At 39.5% G+C, this 23,490-nt stretch overlaps 1 protein-coding gene across 2 annotated transcripts in view; it reads right to left on the bottom strand.

The window, feature by feature from the left end:
* Nucleotides 1-23,490, bottom strand: part of PPM1E (protein phosphatase, Mg2+/Mn2+ dependent 1E) — a 118,962-nt gene that overhangs the window by 53,831 nt on the left and 41,641 nt on the right. The window contains exon 1 of one of the 2 annotated variants that reach the window (XM_043531314.1): nucleotides 23,083-23,220. The exons of the other annotated variant lie outside the window; for it this stretch is intronic. The gene's annotated coding sequence lies outside the window, so the exon portion shown is untranslated. Of the gene's footprint in view, nucleotides 1-23,082; nucleotides 23,221-23,490 lie in introns of those variants that run through there. 2 annotated transcript variants of the gene reach the window in all.

Below are 23,490 nucleotides of genomic sequence, written 5' to 3'. Positions count from 1 at the left end.
GTGAATCTCTAGACTGAACTTTTAGCCATGGTGCCAGTAAGTCTGGGTCATGGCACCTTGATAGGATGGTGTAAATAAAGCTTGACTGACTATTGTTCATGCTATATCTGTTCTGTGAATAAACAGAAGACTTCAGTGTCAAGAGCTGTCTATCTGGCATATTTCACCATACTAAAATTCAACTTAAAGAGCGGTGGAGGGTGAAGGGGTGAAGGTAAAAAAAAAAAAGAATTCTACAGGAATGTTTTTACAATGTAACAATAATTTATTTCAAAGAAAGATTAGAATAAACAGTATGGAAATTGAATTTGTAAACAGTACTGTGTTAGAGTAGTCTAGTCGGAAATACCCTGACTGCTGAACTGATTAGCATATTGAATGCTTGCCTGAGGCATAACCCACACACCACCATTCTAGCGGAAAACAAAAGCTAACATTTATAAGGAAGATGTATTATGATTAAACATGGAACTGGAAGTCAGAACTCCAGAGGTCTATTTGTGTGTGTCCTCAAACAGTAATAGTAAATAATAATAATACCTAGTTTTTATATAGCACTTTTTACCAGTAAATCTCAAAGCCTTTTACAAAGGAGGCAAGTATAATAATCTCCATTTTACAGGTGGGGAAACGGAGGCACAGATAAGTGAAATTATTTGCCCAAGGTAACCCAGCAGGCCAGCGGTACAGCCAGGAAATAGAAACAAGGTCTCCTGAGTACCACTTCAGTGCTCTATCCATTAGGCCATCCTTCCTATCAAGTCACAAATTCTCTATGCCATCTGTAAAATACTATACTTAACAACCTTGACAGGGGAATTCTATATATCTATGCATTTCTAATATGCCCTTTACTGTGCTAGCTGCATGTATTTGTTTGAGATGAAAGGAGCAGATATTTTATATAATATTTATTTAATGTAATCAAAAAACAAACCAGGTCTTTCAATCTGAGGTAGGCATTATAAAAATTAGCATATCCACTATATAAAGAAGCATGTGCAATTAAACCCAGCTCTTCTTCAAAGGAGAAAGGCTATTTCAAGTATATCCAGAGCATGTCCCCCTATTAATGACCGTATTAAGGTAACCTGAAGTAACATGATGTGGATCTTTGGACATTGCATCATATTCCTAGAGCATGAATCTCCACTGCCTTGCATTGAAAAATGCAATCGCACCTGTGCAAAGTGAAAGTAAGACACTACCACATCAGAATTCACCAGTCACTTACACTGGCAGTGTAGTAGCATTTTACACTCACTTCCCATGTGTGGTGAACATATATGAAAGATGCAAGGCAGTGAAGAACTGGACTCTACAATCCTTTATGCAAGTCTGCGTATATGAGGTGGTTCTGTAACCAATTCACATAAACTTGGCAGAGTGTGGCTCCAATAGGGTTTTAAAACAGGGGAGAATTTTTGAGGAAGTTTCCTCAACATAGACAGGACCTTAGAGTCATTACTCTGCTAGCCTCTTAACTGAGCAACATCCTGTTGCCTTTTCTGTGTTCTCTTCACAGCTAGTAACAATTACAACTGAAAGAGTTACTTACTGTACCGTTCAAGTAAGGCTTTAATTTTATTTTTGTTCTTTTCGCTACAAATGCTCGTGAATCACAGGGTCACTTCAAACACACAATTCACTTTAATGATACTCAGGGACTTTTATCACATGGGCATTTACATCAACAAACAGATCAGGTTATTTTAAAATATTTTCTTGATTATGAATATAACCAGTCGTTAACCATCCCAGAATGAAGTTCTCCCCTTAGAACTCAGGAAGGGTCTTTATGCATGAAGATGACAGCGTAACTAGAGTCAGATCAGCTAGAATTACATCACAAATATTTAAACATACAGTATGTGGGCTTTAACAGTGGCCTAATAGTGTTTTCAAGGGTATATTTACCATTATTTGGAAACTAGACAATTATCTGCCAATGAAGCAGACGGAGAAGAAAACCACAGTGACTATATTATTCTCTCTCTCAACCTGCCAGAGCTACTTTTCAAAAGTGAAACGAAACTCCAGGATCTGGTAAAATGACTCCTTGACTCTTGCATGCTCAGGTCTATTTTTCAGATGAGAGATAGTTTAAGTGATTTGTCAAACATTATACAGAAAGACTTGGAAGGGTAACCCTGATGTGAGATGGAACATACACATTCGTCAAAACCTCTGGCGTTAGTTATGCCAACGATAACTAATAATGCTTTGAGATCTAGACGGAAAAACAGTAGCTGCTTTTTCTTCTTAAAAAAAAAAGTTTCAAGAAGCTCTGGAACTTCAAAGAGGAAATTCCACACTATTTATAAAGCTTAAATGACTCAATGCAGAATCTTAAAGCAAGAGAAAACACTGGGTAATGTACTATAGAAAAAAATATACTTGCAGTGGCAACAGGGATGGACTAGGCTCCTACAAACTTTCACCATCTCTAACCTACATTATTCTGAATGATACACAGTATCATTTGATTTTAAGATAATTTCAATTGACTCTTTTCAATGTCCAACTTTTGCTTTTTTAATTTGCATAATATTGCTATGCTTAGTATGATTTCATATATATCTATCAAACTTGACCAGAGTGATGTGTAAATTATGCACTCCCCCCCAATTCTCATGAAAAAAAATGTTTAATAATAGAGAAACTTGTTCTTGTAAGTAAAAGTCATGCCAATAACTTTCATTCTGCCATTGGATCTTTACTTTTAACCATTTATTGTATGTGTGAAACAGCATCAAGGGAATCAGTTGGATCTTTCCTCTTCAATGGACTGATTATCTCTTGCACTTCATCATTGTGCAAGTCAATGTTTTTGGTGACTTGAACCACAGACAGTGCATCACCATCTTTACTTTCTCATGACACCTGGAAGGGAACCAAACTGCTGTGACAAAAATGGTTATCCTAATCACTCTTACCTAAAAGGACTCTGCATGCAAAGCCAATTCTCTCCCCTTCACTTGAAGGACAGAGCTTTGTTTAAATCATCTGCCTTTCCCAGGCTGACATTTTTAGGTCTGGACAATCAATTATTCATTTGCCATTTTTCCATTGTCTTCTTCCTCTTCTAGTGCTTCCATAATTGAAAGGATTCATGGACTTGTGACAAGGGGGTGCCAGCAAGCATTGTTTTCTGAGAGAGTTGATGAAAGACTGTCTTACTACATCGTAACAACCTTAATGCTTTTTATGATTAGTATATTCTCTATCATAAATCCAATTACAAAATTACCACAATACTCTTCAGAAATAACCAGAATTTTACAGTGCTGGCAGAAAAAATGAAGTATCCACAACTACCTCAGAATCTACTAAAAGTTTTGTACAAACTTTTTAATAACTGAACTCTCATTTGCAAAATATATATTTTAACCCTGAGTAATGATGCTATCAAATCCCACTTTTTTTAGTTTATTACATTTTTAAATATATACTGTATAACAATAATACTAAAAGAGGCTGAAATTGAAAATCCTGTATCCAAACACCTCTGAATTTTGGGATGTTGCAAATCCACATTTTACAGCTTGAACCTGTTTCCGTTAAGATATTTTATGTGTGTGTGTGTGTGTGTGTGTGTGTGTGTGTGTGTGTGTGTGTGTGTATATATATATATATATATATATATATATATACACACATACATACACACACACACACACACACACACACACACAGCATTTCATCTGAAGATAAATCATTCAGGCTTAAAAAAACCCTACTTGCTAGTGATGAATAGTAAACTTCCCCTAGTACGGGAGAAGACAAAAGCATAAAGTTCTTCAATTTCTTGTGAACGTAAGATTTCATGTTTTGTGTGTTTGCAGCCATGCAGATTTGCATGCAGATTTATATAGCATTTTTAATCTGTAGATTCCAAAGCACATTACAAAAGAAGTTATCATTCTTCCTATTTTACAGATTGGAGACCGTGGCACTGAGTATTGAAATGACTTGCCAAGATCATCCAGAAAGCCATCAACAGAGCCAGGAATAGGACCCTCCCAGGTCTTTTAATTCCCAGACCAGTGTCCTATCCACTGGACCACCTTGCTTATAGTTGAAAATAAACTCTCCCGACGTGAACTCCAATATAAAGCAATGCAGTGCTGTCCTCCTGCATCCACAGACAAACAGCTCCAATACCTTTCATTTCTCATAGCTTTCCTGAGTAACAACAATGCCAAATTGGTAATTTTCAGTGCTACTGTTCAAAACTCTCTAGGCAGCAGTGCAGTGAAACTGAGAAAAATCATGTTGATTTCACTATGCTGTAGCTGTGGAAAGCTATAAGCAGTCAGAGTACTGCAGCTGTTGAGTGGGGAAGAGGATCCCAAAAACAAAAGCTGGTGGACACACAGAATAGTCCCCACTCACTCAGGAAGTTCTAGAGTGTGAAATGTGAGAAAGTTCTCTCCCTTCAAGTAAGGAAAGAGGCAGAGACAAAGAAGCTTCACATTTATCACATGCCTCCTAGCTAGAAGCTGATGCAAAAAAATTCCATACAACTGGACTTCTGTTACAATCTTTTGCGCTGGTCTCTGGCTAGGGTATCTGGTAATTTTTGAAGTCCTAATAATGCCACTATCACACAGTTCATGACAACTATAAACAGTGGTACAAACATTTTTCAAAATCTCATTTCATTTTATGCTGCTGGAGCTTTTGGGAGGCTTAAATACATTTCATAGTTACTTGCCCAATAACACCTACTGAGTACGTAGAATAGCCAAGAATCTATTTTATTTTATGCATTTGTATAGCACATATTGTAGCATGCTAAGCACCTGGAACCCCGGAATCCTAGTTCTCATTCCCCTGCCCTAACCACTACACAACACTGCCTCCTTCCAATACACACACACACACACTATATATATATATATTACTGTATTGTACTTATGACCTGATTCTTAAGAACTTATTTAAAAGAAATTGCAAACAGACAAAGTAAGTAGGACACAAGGAAGTCTAGACTGGAATAAGCAATTAACAGGCTGACATGTTTGCCTGGAAACCCCCATCCCACCAGTTAGCATTTTCCAGCATCATCACCACTTGCTAGGTGTGTTCTGCTGACACAATGCTCTAGATATTGATGGGACTGGCTGTCAGAGAATCTAGGATGTGGGCTGAGCAGTCAGCAGAGAGGAACTGTGGGAGCAGCCAGGCCTGGGAAGAAGATTTGGGCAGGATTTTGTGTTTCATTTTTGAGTTCTTTATCTGAATAAAAATAAATTCCTCAAGAAAAGGCAACGAGGAGTCCTTGTGGCACCTCAGAGACTAACAAATTTATTTGGGCACAAACTTTTGTGGATTAGAACCCACTTCATCAGATGCATGGAGTGGAAAATACAGGAGCAGGTATAAATACATGAAAAGATGTGAATTGCCTTACCAAGTGTGACGTTAGTCTAATGAGACTATTCAATTGACAGCAGGATACCAAGGGAGGAAAAAATAACTTCTGAAGTGGTAATGAAAGTGGCCCATTTCAGACAGTTAACAAGACGGTATGAGTAACAGTAGGGGGAAATTACAAAACCTAATCTTAATTTCCCCAATACTAATGACCCAACCACTCCCAGTCTTTATTCAGGCCTAATCTGATGGTGTCCAGTTTGCAAATTAATTCCAGTTCTGCAGTTTCATGTTGGAGTCTGTTTTTGAAGTTTTTTTATTGAAGAATTGCCACTTTTAGATCTGTTATTGAGTGACCAGAGAGACTGAAGTGTTCTCTTATTGGTTTTTGAATGTTATGATTCCTGATGTCAGATTTGTATCCATTTATTCTTTTGAGTAGAGACTGTCCAGTTTGGCCAATGTACATGGCAGAGGGGCACTGCTGGCACATGATGGCTTATATCACATTAGTATAATTTTATTATTTGGTTCCCACAGGTCTTGGTCATTCCCACAGATAGAACATATCACAGATATTGTGGTGCCTGCCTCCATTCCTCTATTATTTTTTTAATTTGCATACTGGTTTAGATTTTGAAGAATACACACTCTCACTTGTAAGACACTTCCTTCTTACAAATGCTTTAATTCTCTGTAGTGCTATTATTTAAATATATCTGAAACTGCCTATATGCAAATATATCCCATCCTTTTTGTTCAATGCCAATGCATATCCTATTACTGCAGATTTATACAAGGGCTCTGTATAGTTGGGGACATTATAACAAACAGGGCAAAGCACAGTTTATAAAAAAAAACAACAACCTCCATACTTGTCCACTATGTTGTCTTTTCACTTTCCTTCTATGTTGTTCTCCCCCGTGTTCTGCAGCCAGCCCCTTCCCATGCCTCTTCAGTCCCTATACTGTTCTCTACATCTCAGTATGTATTAGCTGCCTCGTGAAACTGACTAGACTCCTGATCACGTAACCTCTATCACAGAACACTTCAGAGGCTGGGATTCTAGTCACTTCAACTCTACGGCAAGCGCATACCAAGAGGAAAAGCTGGGAAGCACAACACAGAGACTGGATGGGAAGAGAAGACAGCAAAGGCAAAACACAATGTGAAGGACAATGGGAACAACAGTGCAGCTGCCAAACTGGAAAACCTGGGGGTTGCCAAGCATGACCCTAAAACTCAATTGCATGATACTTTTGCTCTAGCCATCTTTGGATGCACTCAGCATAAATAGTCAGAAATGCACTAAAGGATCCTGCATTTAATCATTATTATTTGTATTCCAGTAGCACCTGCAGGTCCGAGAGCCCCGTTGTGGAAAGCACTGTACAGAGTAGAAGATGGACCCTGCCACGGACAGCAATTTAAATGGACTAGAAAGACATAGGGTGGGGAAAGGGATGTAACACTAATATATTGGATGGAGTGATGACTTACCAGTATCATGTTAGTTCCACAATATAAAAAAAATACACATGTACACATAAGTCATACATGCACACAATTTATAATCCGAAATCATTAACTGATAACACATACTATTTTGTTCATTCAAATATTTTGGTTACTACTTGATATCAATTTAAAATGAAACTTGTATACTATACACCCTTTCCCAAAATAAAAATGCAATCATTAGCACTGAACTAAAGAACTATTCTAAATCACCTGAAAGCGTGGACATCTTCTATACAAGAAAAATTCTGCATTATGGTTTTATTCCTCTCAAAATGACTAAAGCCCAGTATTTACATAAGAATTCCTTCAGCCTCCCAGAGGGTCTACTTCATTACTAACCTGGGGAAACTATTGTATAAGGTCATTTGTGAATATTTTTTATTACTTACATAAAAGTTGCTATATAGTTGGGATTTGGTTTAGATATTCATCCAGACATTAAGTTGCTATCCATCTGAGCTACCAATATCTCTTTAAACTCCAGAACTAGAATGGAAATCTTACGCGAACAGGCTCCCAGAGGTTTTTAACACTTCCATGTCAGTACCAGCAGGAAATACCATGGAACACCACACCCCTGTGCAAGAAGAGAAAGGGAAAAAGCAAATGCTGCTTTCCCACTTTCAGGAGTGCATTGGGCCTAATGCAGCATAAGGGTCTCACTCTGCTGTGGAAGATATGATAGGGGAAGACAGAGCACTTTGGATAGTTTAACAATGGATGCCAGAGAGGCAAACTAAACAACTAGGACTTATTTGTTAGTGATAAACAAAAATCCACTTGTGCAGAGTTAAATCATCTGGTGCCAAATCTTGATGATGTTACGCAGACAAAACCTCTATTTAAACTCAGTGGTGGTTTTGCCTGCAAGAGATGAGCAATGACCAACTGAGCTGACAATCATGAAAATGAGAACACTAAAACCATTTTTTCTAGTGAAATATTAACACTGCTGCTATATTTGTCAAGCTGCAACATTCTGAGGGTCCATACACAGAACAGAGCACAAAGCATCCTCAATCCAGGAGCAGCTCCAAAACAAAGGTGGCGCTGCCTTGGTAGCCATCAAATACATATTGGCATATTGATTAATAAAGGAATTACACAGAGGAGAAGGAACACTACAGCTTTAAAATTACACTTTAAGCTATTAGAAACAAAGCAGAAGCAACTAGTTCTTGCATCACATCTCCACAAGTTCAGCATCAGCACAACCACTTCCCTGCAAAAATCTAAAAATACACTATACACAGGTTGTTGAAAAAAATGTGTAGAAAAGCAAGCATGCAGAGCTGGACTGGGCTGTGAATTAAAAAACAAAACAAAACAAAAAAAGACGAGGAGCTGGTAGCATTTCCCTTAATGTAAAAAAGAGTGGAAATAACGTATATATCGAGCACTAATTGTGCACTAAGTAATTGCTTTTACAGTATCTGCAAGCACATCTTCTCTAATCAAAACACATTCTTTATAATGTTATAATGTGTTCAAATGTATATTCAATAAAAAATTACAATATCGCTTATCTTGAAGTTTTGCTGAATTTCAGTTGCTATAACAACATGTGAAAACCCTTTATTGCTGAGGACATCTGTAGCTATTTTTAAATGCAACAGCTGGATGTGTGTCTGGATTTCACTCATAAAAGAAGACAAAGTATTTTTAATTTCCTCTGAATAAGCTTTTAATATAATGACAGAAATGTCAGAGGCAATTAGACTCAAAGAGCTCCATAATCTCTGGTTTGAAAACATGCAGGATGCCGCAGGTTGGCATGATGAGGAGCAATCTGAGCGCGATGAGAAAATCTTACATTATTTTCTTCCAAAGCTTTGCACCAAACTTCAATGGCACTGCAAGCCTTTTAAATTGTGAAATCTTTCATCTGAGCAGATAGTACCTCCAGGTTTTAAATTTTCTCTCTAAAATTAATGTAAAACAACTTCAAGAAGCAGACATCCAAGAGTTTCTATAAAGCAAAATCTGTGAAGCAGCTAAAGTTACTGGAATTCAACAGAGAAGACTAAATGCATTTACAATTTTATAGCTGATCCCATTTCCCTTCACTTGGAAAGCTACTTTACTGACCACACAGGGTCCACAGCAGTCAAAAATAATTAGCTTGCATGGCTGTCCAAACTTATATTTGACAGTACAGTGGGCTCTCAGAAATAACAGAAAAATTGAACAACAGTTTCTAGTGTTTGATTAGCAGGATTATAGGTGTGATTAATGTCTCCTACACAGCTGTTGATACCAAGAGTCACAGTAACCGATTGCTGGGTCAGTTAGGTCAAGGATACAGTGAATTTCCTAATTCAAGCAACATATTTGTTAAAATACTTTTTATTCAGTTCTGGATTCCATCATGATTTATTCTTGGTTTTTGTAGATTCATAAATTTTAAGGCCAGAAGGGATGACCATCGTCATATAGTCTGATCTCCTGAACACAGGCCATAGAACTTCCCCAAAATAACTTCCCCTCATCTACTGTTGGTATTCTCTAAATATCACACATTTGCACACCACATCTCTCTCTAGAACATTATTTTAAACAAAGGAAATTTATTTGGCTGAAACAGTTTTAAATCTAAACAAGATGTGCCTATTGTAAAATAAAGATTATTTTGTTAATTTTACTTTGCAACAGGTTAGGATACTTCAACATGGACATTTATTAAAAGGTCACAGTATTTTACATATCCATAGCCCCTTTCACCCTGAAAGCAAAGGCCAGTTCAAGTAAATCTGAAAACCCCGGGCAAGCCAGTCAATTGGGCGCCTGTATGCAAGCCCCAACATGAGTGATCTCCTCCACCTTGCTTGCCTGAAACTGCTATGCCAGCCCAATGTGCAGGGAGGGGTTCAGACCCACAGGGTCTGAAAGAATAAGGAATATGTCCTGAACTACTGTGTGATGTTTGTGGTGGGAGCTAGGGGAATAGTGATAAGGTACCCTGTTCCATAGCAGGAGAAATATGCAATGTGCCTCAGACTAGGACAAGGTAAAGGGGCGATATTCTCATTCCCAGAAGCTCAGTGTATCACTATGTAAGCAGCCTGTTGCCCCCTTACTAACATTCAGTGGGGGTGTTTTGGTTGGCTAGCTCCCAGTACGAAAAGGGGAATGGTCGATGGGAAATTAGGACCCTGAGACTGACAGGGCAGGGTGATGTGTTTTCCTTTAACCTTTACCATTTTTCCTTATTTTTTTTTTTTAAATTAATTGTTAAACAAACAACTTGTATTTACTTTAAATTGTATGAAATGATCAGTGGGTCCGGGAAGTGCCCGGTGCAGAGAAAGTACCCCGGAGTGGGGACACCCTAGCCCCTGTCCTAGGTGACCACAGCAGGGTTGGGGGTAGAACCCCCCAGGAATCCTGGGCCCAGCCTTGTTGGGGTTACGAGGACTCTGCCAGACAGGAGGGTGGAAGGGGAGTCCTCAAGGGCAGAAAGGCCTCTGGTAAAGGAAGTGGGAGGGAGGACTCAGATCCTTTTGCTAGCCCACCTCACCAGGGTAGTGCAGAAGCCAGGAAAGTTCCTCACAAGAGCAGGACCATTCCCCCGCTTACAACTACAAAGCTTTCAGTCAGCATGAAGCAGTTGGTACTCCACACTACACACTTAACAGCATGAGCAGCAAATATACAAGAGAAGGTGGAGACAGAAGATGACTACACTTGAACTACATCTGAAACTGATTAGGCAAAACTAACATAGATCTTACTTAATAGGCAAATTTATAGCATCAGGTAAAGAAGTTACCCAAATCAGTAAAGGCAATTTCCAGCAGAAATCTCCCCTGAGGCAGAGAGAGCTTAAGCAGACTCACCAAAAGCCAAAGCAGTCATCAGGGAAGGGGTGGGATCTCATAGAAGGGGTGGAGTGGGGGCAGGGCCAAGTGCAGAAAGGGGGTGGTGTCAGTGATGCGGCCCTCGGACCAATGCACTAATCCTCATGTGGCCGTCGTGGTCATTTGAGTTTGAGACCCCTGATCTAGTCCAACCCCCTGCTCAAAGCAGGGCCAATCCCCAACTAAATCATACATAGCAATAGCTCACGATAGCATGATGGTTTGTGGAGAGCCCAAAATCTCTCTCACCTAACATGGATGCTGGAGCATGGGAAGCAACACAACCAATTAATGACTAATTCGTAGTGGCGTTCTGTGGGGAAAAGTTCACATATCAAGTCTTCATTTTTCCATTAGTCAGAAAAAGACCACCCCCACCTTCTCCTATCTGTCAGGTCTTGCTTCCTGGCTAACACTCGCCATGGCAGGATACTGACACCTCTATTAGTGGTTCTCCTTGTAACTGACATACATCACTTTCAATAACAAGAACAGGACTGCAATCTGAATAGGACATAGAATTATAGGAGAGCTACATTTTTGTTTCATTCCAAGAGCTGCATATTTAATAGGCACCTTCAAAGACTGACTTGAGCTGAAGCACCAGGTCAAGCTGCTACTGTTACAAATTTCGGGAACTTCTACAGCCAAATAAAGTTTGAGAAGGCTTCAGAAGTGCCTGGAAATTTCACACCATAATCAGACCAGTGGTCCATTTAGTCCACTGTCCTACCTCCAACAGTGACTAGCACTAGATGCAGTGGACGTCTATGGAATAACCTGTCCATAGTCAGGGCTAAGTTAAGGCATAGGATCAAGGCTTAAATTCTCAAAGATTATTTCCCGGAGTACCTTCCCTCCCCCCACCCCCATTCAGAGCTTGGGCTATAACCCTGCGGAGCTGGGGTGAGGGGGAAGGGGCGCCTCCTTTGGGGCTGAAGATGAGTAGCCAAGCACCTTACAGGACTGAGGCATGTGTGACTTGCCCACGGTCACATACGTCTGTTGTAGAGCTGGGAATAGAGCTCGAAGTACAGACCTCCACATTCTGTAGTGCTGTACTCTAACCACTAGACCACACAAAGGTATTTGCACCTAAAGCAGAAGGAGTAATTTTATTTCATACTCATTCTCATACCCTGCATCTAGGTGCTTAAAACATTGCACACTAATTTAAAATAAAATATAGTTATTATAAAGTTACTCAGGCAGCCTACTCAGCCACTGTGAGGAATGATTTAGTGCCAATGCTCATGAGTAGCCAGCACCTCCCTGTCATGGGTGGGATAAAGCATAGGAAAGGCTATTCCTTCCTCCCTTTAAAAATACCAGTAACATGTCAACTAAAATCATAAACTACAATCAGGGACAGGGAACAAAACTCCACCATGACTTTAGAAGTAGTAACTATACACATTCTAGATGAACATACTAAATTAGTAAAAAGAAAAGGAGTACTTGTGGCACCTTAGAGACTAACAAATTTATTTGAGCATAAGCTTCCGTGAGCTACAGCTCACTTCATCAGTGGTTCTCAGTCTGTTGGCCGCAGACTATGTCTAAGGGGTCAGCGAAAGGTTGTCGTTACCATAGCACAGTGATTTTCAACCTCTGGTCCATGGACCCTTGGGGGTCGGCAGACTATGTCTAAGATTTCCAAATGGATCCGCACCCCCATTTGAAATTTTTTAGGGGTCTGCAAATGAAAAAAGGTTAAGAACCACTATACTACATAAAGGATATTATTTGATCTTTCAAGTTCAAAGAGGGAAAAAACATTGAGAATAGCGTCTTCTTTTCCAGGTTCTGGTGTTAATTGTCTAGGCATAATTACAGTAAATGCATCCAACACCCACACCACTTCTAAAAGAGCATAAAATCATCCACTTTGTGTCTGGTGATCAATAATTACTAATGTCGTGCAGAGACAGGTAAATTGCCAGTGTTTTAACATAGGACATTTCATAGTCACACAGACGCCTACAGTTTAAGACAACAGCTAACAATACAAAAGGCAAAATCAGTCTCGATTATTTTTCCCAATAATTTGGCTCTGATGCCACAACACATTAAAATGTAATAATTATACACTGAGAAACCTTAATGGATGCAACTCAGATGTCAAGAAAATTGCACCTGTTGATTATTAATGTAAGGGATAACTGTGGGAAGTTCCATAAAAATAGAGTCCATTTGCTATATATTTCTTTTCTTTCCATAATTAATCTATTTTTCTTTACAAAACTAGATATTAATTTTACCCAAAGTTCCAAAAATGACAAATGAATATATGAGAATTTAGTTCTGAAAATATACTCAAATAAGAATGGAAGAGTACATCCTGTTCTAGGTTTATTAATAACTATTATTCACAGGAGGAATTCAGCTGTGATGCTACTATTGTATTTGGTATTTATATCCCTTTCCATGTGCAAAATACTTTATAAACATTATCTAATTAGTACCACAGTGATGCATCAGACTTTTACACCTGCTGTCCTAGGCCTCTCCCCACACCTCATCAATGAGCCTGTGCGCTACAGTCTGGTATGCTGTTGCTTGCCAACCCTTTCATCGTGTTGTTTGTGCTCAACTTTTAATGGCGCCCAGGCTGTACTGTACACGGTAACATGAATCAAGTGGTCTCCCTACATGACATCATCCCTAAAAGTAATGGGCACATTGCAGCCCAAGAATCTGAGATCCAGTAATTGCAATAATGGAAGCAGGCGTGTTTCACTGTAGATGGAAATGACAGATGCTTTCAAAAGTTGATAGTAATGAATATAAATCAAAAGTTAGGAATTGTAGAAAATTGATAAGGGAAGCCAAGGGACGCAAGAAGAAATCTATGAGCAGATAAGTTTTTTTAAAACTCTATTAGGAACAAACAAATCTTGACAATGATTTTGGTACATTAATAGATGCAAATGGTAGAATTATCAATGATGCAGAAAAATGCAGAAATGTTCAAGAAATATTTCTGTTCTGTATGTGGTGAAAACAGATTATATAGTCTCAACATATGGTGATAACACTCTTTCCATTCCACTAGTACTACTAAAGTCAGACATTTTTAAATCAGCAGGTCCAAGAGTTTTAAAAGAGCTGGACTGTTAATGTTGGTTTTCAATAAGTCTTGGAGCACCGGGGAAGTTCCAGAAGACTGGAAGAAAGCTAATGTGCCAATTTTAAAAAAGGGTAAACAAGATTATCCAGATAATTTAGACCTGTCAGCCTGATGATAATCCTGGGCAAGATAAGAGAGCAGCTGATACAAGACTTTAGTAATATAGAATTAAAGGAGGGTAATGTAACTAATGTAAATCAACATGGGTTTATGAAAAATAAATCCTGAAAAACTAAATTTATATCAAGTTTGGTTGATAAAGGTAATAATGTTGTCATAATATACTCAGACTTCTGTAAATTGTTTGACTTGATACTGCACATTTTGATTAAAAAATTAAAATATAAAATTAACATGGCACACACTAAATGGATTAAAAACTGGCTAACTAATAGCTCTCAAAAATGTAACTACAAACGGGGAATTGTCAATGAGCAGGTCTGTTTCTGGTGGGATGCCCAGGGATCAGTTCTTGGGCCTACGATATTTAATGTTTTTTGTCAATGACCTGGGAGAAAACAAAATCATCCCTGATAAAGTGCGCAGAAGATACAAAAATCAGTGGAGTGGTAAATAATGAAGAGGATAGGTCACTGATTAAGAGTGATCTGGATTGCTTGGTAAACTGGGTGCAAATAAATAATATGAGTTTTAATACAGCTAACTGTAAATATATACATTTAGGAACAAAGACTGTAGGCCATACTTATAGGATGAGAGACTCTATCCCAGGAAGCAGTGACTCTGAAAAAGTTTTGAGGGTCATGGTGGATAATCAGCTGTCCCATTGTGATGCTGTGGCCAAGAGAGCTAATGCAATCCTGGGACACACAAACATGGGAATCTCAAGTAGAAGTGGAGAGGTTATTTTACCTCTGTATTTGGCACCAGTGTGACTGCTACTGGAATACCGGGTCCAGTTCTGGTGCTCACAATTTAAGGAAGATCTTGATAAATTGGAGAGGGTTCAGAGCAGACATATGAAAATGCTTAAAGGATTAGAAAACATGCTAAATAGTGATAGTTTCAGGGAGCTCAATCTATTTAGCTTAACAAAGAGAAGGTACAGAGGTGAGTTGATTACAGTCTGTAAGTATCTACATGGGGAACAAATATTTAATAATGGGCTCTTCAATCTAGTAGGGAAAAGTATTATGCAATCCTATGACTAGAAGGTGAAGCTGGACAAGTTCAGACTGGAAATAAGGCATAATTTTTAACAGTAAGAGTAATTAACCATTGGAACAATTTACCAAGGGTCATGGTGGGTTCTCCATCACTGACCATTTAAAAATCAAGAGTAGATGTTTTTCTGAAAAATATGCGCTAGGAATTATTTTGGGGAAGTTCTGTGTTCTGTGTCATACAGGAAGTCAGACTAGATGATCATTAGGGTCTCTTCTGGCCTTAGAATCTATTAATCTAAACCTATGGTGGTTTGTTTAATAACTCTCTTTCTGCAACCATGCTACTGGTGGATTTCCAGATCCCATACCAGCAGTTCATAACCCACTTTGAGGCTATACGTTTGGTGGTATCTTCTGGACTGAATTTACTGGAGAGCTCTCTCTAGCAGAAGGAAAAAATGTTCTATTACCTAATTAATTTTTAAAGACAGTGTTCAGTGTTGCTACCCTTTCTTGGGAGAGAAATCCTATAATTTGAATGTGTCAGATAACCTTGAATGCAGCCTTACTTTGGTTCTAGATTTGCATGCCATCCTACCTGAGTCCACGGCTCAAGGTATGTCTACAATGCAGTCAGAGGCATGATGCCAGCTTGTATAGGAACGCCCAAGCTAGCTTTGATCTAGCTAGCAATAGCATAAGCTGCCATCCATATTGCTACAGCTACTCTGCTATTGTTACTCGAGCTAGCTAGTTCGGGTGTGCGTACACATGGTGCAATCACACCTCCCAATTGTAGCGCACCCTACAAGTCATCAGTTTCAAGATCAGCAAAGCACTGATCACAAGAGTGTCTCCCCACACCGCTTGATATACCGCACATGAGGCAGCAGTTACCAAATGGCCCAAAGCTATCAGAATCTCTCTTCGAGTCTTCAAAGCAGCCAAAAGAGGAGACAGCCTCTCCTTCCCAGAAAAAAGAGGACATGGATGGATGACCTAGATATGCCAGATTCTCATGGAGATGCAGAGAGGTACAAAATAATCAAAGCAAAATGTCTTGAAATTGCACTGTGATGTCTTAGCTCTGTAACGATCCAGTGTCCTGACACAAACCTCAGAAGAACGTCAGGAGTCTCCCTGAGATTTTATTTGTTAACTAAGCAGCTCTCCATTTTGCAAGACTGATTAACAATGTTCTATAGTTTATATTGCTGACATTAATTAGTAAATAATCAAATCATCTGGAGAGTAGAATTGTCTTGGACTGCAGCCAGGACAAAGCAGAACACTTCTGGTCCACCCATATGAAGACAAAACTGAAAGGCTACTAATAAAGCTAGGGATTATGGAGAGTGACATTATGGGAATCCAGAGTAGATGCCAAAGAATACAGGTCTTATGCTGTGGCATATTTGGGGAACCTACTTAACTACACAGTAGGGTGAGGGAAAAATTTAGGGTGGTATGGTAAATACAACCTCTTGAAGCAAATTAAACAGTTTGAGAATGACTTCCATGCTAATCAGGTTAACATACTCAAGAGGCTGGAAGGGAAATCACCTTGCTTACTAAGATCAGTCTTGACTTTAGAGATAATAGGGGGAGTAATTACAACAGGGGTTCTCAAACTGGGGGTCGGGACCCCTCAGGGGGTCGTGAGGTAATTACATGGGGAGTCGCGAGCTGTCAGCCTCCACCCCAAACCCCACTTTGCCTCCAGCATTTATAATGATGTTAAACATATTATAAAAAGTGTTTTTAATGTATTGGGGGGATTGCACTCAGAGGCTTGCTATGTAAAAGGGGTTACCAGTACAAAAGTTTGAGAATCACAAGCTGGTGAAGGATGGTGTGACCACCACCTCATGTATTAATTCTCATTTTAGTAATACTTAATGAAGCTAGAGAAAAAGTGACAAATAAAATGGCGGTGAGGAGAGACGATCAGTGGTAAGGTCTATTGGGGAAGCCTCAGTAAGATTAATTTGGTAACTCAAGCAGCAGCTGTACTCCGACATTTTAGGAAGTGCAGGAAAGGGGGCATTTTTATACCAAATGAAATTTTAAAAAAGTCATCTACATACAGTGATACTTTGCAGACATTGAGATTACAGCCCTTTTGGACTAGAAGAGAAAAGCTTTCTGCGACTGGCAAAACCAACCACTATCCAGTCAGAAGCTGAGCTCTTTCCATCAGCTCAAAGCTGAAGTTCAAAGACGGATCCGAGAAATCAAAAATAAATGGTGGGAGGACAAAGCAAAAGAAATCATAACATTCGCTGACAGACATGGTATGCAGAGCTTTTTCAGTGAGACAAAGACCCTGTATAGACCAAGCTCATGTGGCCTCACACCTCTGAAGTCCGAAGATGGTAGTACCCTTCTTAAAGGTAATGAATCCATCAAAGAGTGCTGGAAGGAACACTACCAAAAGCTTCTAAATCAAGAATTGACTGACTGACGACCCCATTGACTCAATCCCTCAGCACCCAATTTGGGAAAGTCTTGCCAACCCACCAACACCTGAGGAGGTCTGCAAAGCAATTAGACAAACGAAGAACAATAAAGCTCCAGGTCCTGATGGCATACCAGCTGAAGTACTGAAAGTGGGGGGAGAAACACTGACTAACAAGCTTCACTTGCTGCTCCTCAAATCTGGCACACCAAAGAAATCCCTGCCGACTTACATAATGCTAACATCGTCACCATTTTCAAAAAGGGAGACAGGGCCGACTCTGGCAACTATCGAGGCATTGCCCTCCTCTCCATTGCTAGGAAGATTCTTGCTAGAATCTTACTGAACCGCCTGCTCCCTCTTGCAGAGGAAGTACTTCCAGAGTCCCAGTGCGGCTTCAGACCATCACGAGGCACAACCGACATGATTTTTGAAGGCAGGCAGATCCAGGAAAAATGTCAAGAACAATACCAGGAGCTTTATATGGCCTTTATCAATCTGACCAAAGCCTCCAACTCTGTCAAGTATGAGGCTCCGCGGAAAATCATGTCAAAGTTTGGCTGCCCAAGCAAATTTATCACCATTGTAATACTCCTCCATGACCAGATGACTGGCTCCATCCTGTGCAGTGGCTCTATTTCTGAGCCCTTTATCATCTGAACTGGTGTAAAACAAGGTTGTGTACTGGCACCCACCCTTTTCTCTATTTTCTTAGCAGCTATGAAATCACCAACCCAAGACCGTCTACCACAGGTCATTGGCCTCCAATATCGGATTCATGGCAACCTCTTCAACCTTTCTCATCTCCTTGCCAGAACCAAAGTAATATCGGCAACAATAACCCGAACTCAAGTATGCAGATGATTGCGATGTATTTGCACACTCAAAGGAGGATCTACAAACAGCCCTTAATACCTTCTCCGAACATCATCAAAACAAAAGTTCTCCACCCTCCAGCTCCCAGTCACTCATCAGACCCAGCAAGGAAGATCTATATCGACAAAGAAAACCTGGAAAGCGTAGAATACTTTGCCTATCTTGGCAGCCATCTCTCACAGAGGGCAGACATAGACATCAAGATTTAGCACAAAATTCACTGTACCAGCCTTGCCTTTGGCAGACTGTCTCGCCGGGCATTCAACAATCACAACATCAGAACACATACTAAATTTTTAGTTTATAAAGCAGTGGTAATCCCAACTCTCCTCTATGGGTGTGAGACTTGGGTAAACCACAGAAAACACATGAAATACCTGGAATGCCAGCACCGGCATTTTCTTCAGAAGATCCTCAACATAAAGTGGCAGGATCATCACGCTAATGTCAGTGTCCTCACAGAGTCCAACATCTTCTGTGTTGAGGCACTTGTTATCCAGCACCAGCTAAGGTGAAGCGGGCACTGTGCGTGCATACCTGATGTACGCTTACCAAAACAACTGTTGTATGCCCAACTCACCAAAGGAGAAAGGAAACTAGGAGGAGGCCAAAAGAAAGACACCCTCAAGATAAACATCAAGAGATGTGGCATCAACACTACACAATGGGAGACGGCAGTCCAGGATAGGTATAACTGGCGAAGACTTGTCTGAGAGGGAACTTCCACTTTTGAGGAAAATTGCCTTGCCCTGGTCACAGAAAAATGCCAGAAAAGAAAGGAAAGACAACAGTCATGCAGCAATCATGACCCAACCCTGTCTTCCAACACCACCTGTAATATCTGCCAACAAGCCTGTGGCTCAAGAATCAGATTCTTCAGTCACCAAAGGACCCATGAAAGAGATCATCCTCGACCTAGAGGGATTGCCGCCGCTGCCGACTTTCCAGAGTATTTCATTCAACAAGAAGCCTTTGATATTCTTGCAATTCAATAATCAGATTTATGGCTACAATAAGCAAAATGGGTAGGAGTCAGAAAATGGATGAGGAGTGTACATGAAGGAGGCTCTGGAGCAAACCTTCATGGAGGTTGTAAAACACCTCTTTATCCACGCAGTTAACTTTCCAAAAGGACTAAACTCAAGTAAGGTGATAAATAGAAAAGACTATTGTGGCAACTGTCTACAATTTTTTCCAAGAGTAAATTTTCAACCACCAGTCTCCACTGCTATGAGCATAACATTATACATTCAAAGACATACTTTCACCTGCAAAGTGCAGATGTATCTGTGCATATACTTGAACAATTCTAACACTTGAATTTTCATCCACAAAACTTTTCACCCACTGGCAGAAACAGGTTTTTCCAGTGCAAAATCTTTAATATTTCAACTTGTCATTAACTTTAGTCATGTCATAAAGAAATATATTTAAAAAATAAAGAAACAGGGGCCATGCACAAATACCAGGGATAAATTTTGCCCTTTGATACCAGTCCATGTTGGCACAGACTTTCCAACTGTTTTTTTTGACTGAAAGTCTTATACTTACACATTTTAAAAAAAGATGTGGCACTCATTGCAGACAATATGGGGTAGATATAGAATCACAGAAATGTAGGGCTGGAAAGGACCTCAAAAAGTCATCAAGTCCAGCCCCCTGTGCTGTAGCAGGACCAAGTAAACCTAGACCATGCCTGAAAGCTGTTTGTGCAACTTGTTTTTAAAAAACTTCCAATGATGGAGACTCCAAGACCTCCCTTGGAAATCTATTCCAGAGCTTCACTATCTTTACAGTTAGAAGCTTTTTCCTAATAGCTAACCTAAATCTCCCTTGCTGCAGATTAAGCCCATTACTTCTTATCCTACTTTCAGTGAACATGGAGAACAATTGATCACCGTCCTCTATAACAGTCCTTAAAATATTGGAAGACTTATCAGGTCCCCCCTCAGTTTCCGTTCTCAAGACTAAACATGCCCAGTTTTCTTAATCTTGCCTAATAGGTCAGGTTTTCTAAACCTTTTATCATTTTTGTTGTTCTCCTCTGGACTCTTTCCTAAATTATGGTGATGAAAATGGGACACAGTATCCCGCTAGGGCCTCACTCGTGCCAAGTAGCGTGAGACAATTACCTGCTGTGTTTTACATACAACACTCCTGGTAAAACACCCCAGAATCATATCAGCCTTTTTTAGATGCGTCATCTTGACAACCCATATACAGTCTGTAGTCCACTATAACCCCTAGATCCTTTTCAGCAGTACTACCACCTAGTCAGTTATTCCCCATTTTGTAGTTGTGCATTTGATTTTTCCTTCCTAAGTGAAGTACTTTGAATTTGTCTTTTTTGAATTTATTCTTGTTGAATTCAGACCAATTCTCCAATTTGTCAAGGTCATTTTGAATCGTAAACCTGTCATCCAAAGTGCTTGCAACCCCTCCCAGCTTGGTGTTATCTGCAAATTTTATAAGCATACTCTCTACTCCATTATCCAAGTCATTAATGAAAATATTGAATAGTACCGAACCCAGGACTGATCCTGGCAGGACCACACTATATATGCCCTCCCAGTTTGACAGCAAACCATTAATAACTACTCTTTGAGTACAGTCTTTCAATCAGTTGTGCACTCACCTTATAGTAATTTCATTTAGCCCATATTTCTCTAGTTTGTTTATGAGAATGCCATGTGGAACTGTCAAAAGTCTTACTAAAAATCAAGGTATATAACATCTACCGTTTCCCCCCGGATCCACTAGGTCAGTAATCCCATTAAAGAAGGAAATTAAGTTGGTTTGACATTATTTGTTCTTGACAAACTAATATAAATGTTTAAGTATCACTTTCATATTTTGAGTGGGATATTTATCAACTCTCTTCTGCTTTTGTAGTTGCTGTATAAAAAGGTTTGAGACTGCAAACATGGTATTTATGTCAACACTGAATAGAGAGCACGCTTCCTTCTGACCCTGAATCTAAATGCAGCATGATAAACACATGCTGCAGAAAAGGAGTTTTCTAGCATACCAGAATACTACCCTGCTCACTTAAAGGCTATCAGACTTCAAAATATGCATGTGACAATGTCCACCTGAGTCTAAACTTTAAAAAGACAAAAACTGATCCATAAAAGACCAAATTAACAACACTACATTATGGATTCTCCTTCTAACCTTTATTTCTCCATTTTTATTATTAAAAAGACTCTCAACCCAGGGATCTTCAAGATGATATTGTCAACTTCACTCAGTTACCCAATCATAGAATATCAGGGCTGGAAGGGACCTCAGGAGGTCATCTAGTCCAACCCCCTGCTCAAAGCTTAAAAACTGAAATAAACAGCTGCCCATCAGATAAAAGTAATTATTTTTAGCACATCTAAGGATTAAATTAAAAGAGGAATTGCAGCAGAAGATAGCTTTGAACAACAGTTAGACCTCTTAAATTTCTCTGTAGACATTTCTTTCTCCATGTCTCTAACAATTAATTATCTCTAAAGATAAACAGGGAAAAGAAAAACGATAAAATGTACACCTCCAGACAGACAACTTTGGTTAAAAATAAAACAAAGCTCTTTTCACCAGAAAACACTGTTAGAAATGTGCATCATCTAAAGCATGTCACGTATTCCAGTGCTTGGCCAATCTCATTCTTAAGAATGTGGCTTAATGTGCAGGAAGTCCTCTCTGAGCACGTCATGTCATTCCCAATTGATTACCTCTGGCCAGAGCTCAGAGCAGTGCTGGCAGGCTCTGTCCAGTGTTCTCTGATTGAAGGCTGTTATGTGCCAGCACAGAATAAGAGAGGAATACAGTTGAGAAATGTGAAGAGTATGGATGAGCCTCCAGAAAATTTTGATTTGATTTCATTAAGTCAAAAATAATTCCTGATGTACCAATACTTTACCAGCATTTCATATGGAGGAAAGAGGGAACACCATTCTTCACATTATTTGATTCAATTTGTACCCTTTTCAATATCAATACAAAACAAAGAGAAAACATAGGGGAGCCAAACTGAATATTTCACTGAAAAACACCAAGGCAGTTTATAATGGTTCTTCCTGTTGTTATGGAAACATTGAAAACAAAGACAAAGAAAAAAGGAAAATGAACAAATTTGCTTCTATCCACAGTAATGGACACATGCATAAGGATTTCATTGCTGCAGCAGTAATCAATTCTGGGGCTGAAATCAGTCACTGAAAATAACAAATGTTATCCCCTAGAAACATCCAGGAAAAAAGTTTGAAATTCACTGTGCCAAAAGAACCTAAACATAAAAATCAAGAACAAATTGTGCAGTATTAGAAAACTGGCTAAGTCACCACGGCAAAGAAAGCAATACTTTCATGTCCTTAGCCATTCAGGGCATCAACAGATGAAAAAAGGCAAAATGTTGTGTGTGTTTGACTTATTATTCTCCCCATTGCCTATGCATTTGCACTGTGCACATACTGTGCCAATAGTTATCAAGATAAAAGCATCATTCCACTCACTGGGACATCTGATGAAGTGAGCTGTAGCTCACAAAAGCATCTGCTCAAATAAATTTGTTAGTCTCTAAGGTGCCACAAGTCCTCCTTTTCTTTTTGCGGATACAGACTAACACGGCAGCTGTTACCTGTCACTGGGACAGTAATTATTTGAAACACTAAAACACAAATTTAATTACTCTCTCTAATACCGCTACAAACTTGCTGAATAGAATGTAACAAATATCAAATCACCCACACAAACACAAAATTAAGGTAATTCAGGTGTTGCAGGGCTTGCTTGCCCTGCAGTGTCCTAGTATTTTCCCTTGGATTGAGGGGTTGCCCAGCTCGCCTTCCTGGGGTCTGTTGTCTCTGGGAGCTCCTCTCCCTTAAAAGAGCTTCTCTCTCTGTAAGTACCTCCCTGCAAGTGAGTCCTGATGGCCTTTTATCAGGCCCAGGTGTTTGTTATTCAATTAACCAACCATTCAATTAACCCAGGTGAACTTTTTCCCCTTAAATTAGCTCATTACAGGTATCTGGGCCCAAGCTCCCCTTAACAGGGCCAGCAACCCCTTGACAAGGATATTTAGTACAGAGGACTTTGTTCTCAGTTATGCACATTAAGTCATACAGGTGTAACTAAGGGCAGAATCTGGCCCTAAGG

This window comes from Chelonia mydas, chromosome 17, assembly GCF_015237465.2.
Source record: "Chelonia mydas isolate rCheMyd1 chromosome 17, rCheMyd1.pri.v2, whole genome shotgun sequence".
NCBI classification, from domain to species: Eukaryota; Metazoa; Chordata; order Testudines; family Cheloniidae; genus Chelonia; species Chelonia mydas.
Note: the sequence above shows the minus strand (reverse complement) of the source record. Positions and strands in the feature narration are given on the sequence as shown.